This window comes from Propithecus coquereli, unplaced genomic scaffold, assembly GCF_000956105.1.
Source record: "Propithecus coquereli isolate 6110/MARCELLA unplaced genomic scaffold, Pcoq_1.0 Scaffold381, whole genome shotgun sequence".
Classification (NCBI taxonomy): domain Eukaryota; kingdom Metazoa; phylum Chordata; class Mammalia; order Primates; family Indriidae; genus Propithecus; species Propithecus coquereli.
Genome location: NW_012149519.1, coordinates 1,839,958 through 1,841,755, shown reverse-complemented (window position 1 = coordinate 1,841,755; position 1,798 = coordinate 1,839,958). Strand labels below are relative to the sequence as shown.

The following is a 1,798-nucleotide window of genomic DNA, read 5'->3' as shown; positions in this document are numbered from 1 at the left end:
TATGTTTGTTACAAATTCTGAAGATCTAATTAATCAAGTCCATGGATAAAAGCAAGTAGAGAATGTATAGACTCTTCATGACAGTAATAATCAGTTGATGAAGAAAATTTAGAAATTTCTAATGTTAATATTAGCACCTACTATTTATTGATGATCTATAACCCACCCACATTTTACATGTTTTGTTACCTCCTTACACTAGCCTTCTAGGAATATTTTCATGTCTTCATTTAAAGAAAGGAAATTAGCTTTAAAGGTAAAGCTTGAGATGCTAACAGTAAAATTCAGTAAAATTCTACTTGTACTCTGTAGATACCTTATGGCTATATAAACATGAACAGTGACTGTACTTTCATCAAGTGGAGCAAACATAGTATGGAACCTTCTTAGTAAGGAAAAGGTGAGGTTTCCAATAGTATCTTCTGTAGTGTTCATCACAAAATTGAAATGAGTGAAGGCTCCTGAGGGTCATGTATATGCCATAGAATTTCTATTGCATTCATGTGGACAAAAAATCAGAGGAGTCCTTCTTAGCTACAGTGATGGGCATTATGTCCTGTTTCAATAACGTCTTTGTGGCCAGTCAGTTGGGGAGTGTGGTTTATGTATCCCCAAGTCAGGTTAGGCTGACCTCAACTGCATGAAGGACCTCTCATGGTAAGTGCAGACAGGAAGTACTTGATAAATCTGTGCGGTATGGATTTTCCTATTATTATGTAAGATTTAAATAAAAGTTTGGTACCAAGATGATTGCCTTATTTGAATAGGTCACTATTAAAATCCTTTAAATGTTGGTAACTGCTATTTGTGGAAATAATGTAAATTCTCCTTAAGGGTAAAAGAAGGCAAGCCTCAGACCAGCAAGAAATTATTCAGTTTGGATAACAAAACAAAAAACCTACAAATTGTCAGGAAGCTCAAGTTGTTAATGGGTAAAAACAACTTGAAACAAAGAAGATGCCATCCAATAAAGAAAAAAAGGTGGAAAAAGTGGTATGCAGTTATTAACGGAAAGCTGACAAACACAGGGACTGTCAAATGCGTCCTCCATTTGAAACACCTCTTTTTTTCAGGCAGTGCCTGCTTTGTGGTCAGTAGGGAGTACGTGGGGTATGTGCTAGAGAATGAGGAAGCCAAAAGTTTATGGAGTGGATGCATACAGCCCAGATGACTATCTCTGGGCCACTATCCAAAAGATCCCGAAGTCCCTGGCTCACTCTCCTCGAGCCATAAGTACGACTTGTCTGACATGCACACAGTTGCCAAGTTTGTCAAGTGGAAGTACTTTGAGAGTGGGGTTGCTACGGGCACTACCTACCCTCCCTGCTGTGGGGTCCATGTGCACTCAGTGTGCATTTTTGGAGCTGGAAATTTGAACTGGATGCTTTGCAAGCACCACTTGCTTGCCAGTAAGTTTGACATAGACGTCAACCACTTTGCCATCCAGTGTTTGAATGAGCATCTGGGGCATAAAGCTTTGGAGCCATTATAACAGGGATCACTGTGGGCAATTTTAGGAATAACAAGAAAGAGGCACAACATGTACCCTATGTGGCTCCTCTTCCTTGTCAATAAGCATCAGAAAAATTGTATGGGGTCCTCTTTGGCACAGGGATTCTTAATACTTCACATCAGAGAAGCTTCATGGTTTCTGCAGAGCACAACTGGTTAGAAAGGTTATAGTGTGAAATGTTCCCCTAGGGTTAACATGAGGGAGAGTTGAAGTAGCTGTGAGGCCAGGGCAGGTGGTGAGGCATGCCAGAGAAGGGGCCTGCAGCGTGGGGTGGGGTAGAGGCTG

At 40.6% G+C, this 1,798-nt stretch overlaps 1 pseudogene; it reads left to right on the top strand.

Moving 5' to 3' along the window:
- The first annotated feature begins 220 nt into the window (after positions 1-220).
- Positions 221-1,492, top strand: LOC105816680 (annotated as a pseudogene).
- The last annotated feature ends 306 nt before the right edge of the window (positions 1,493-1,798 follow it).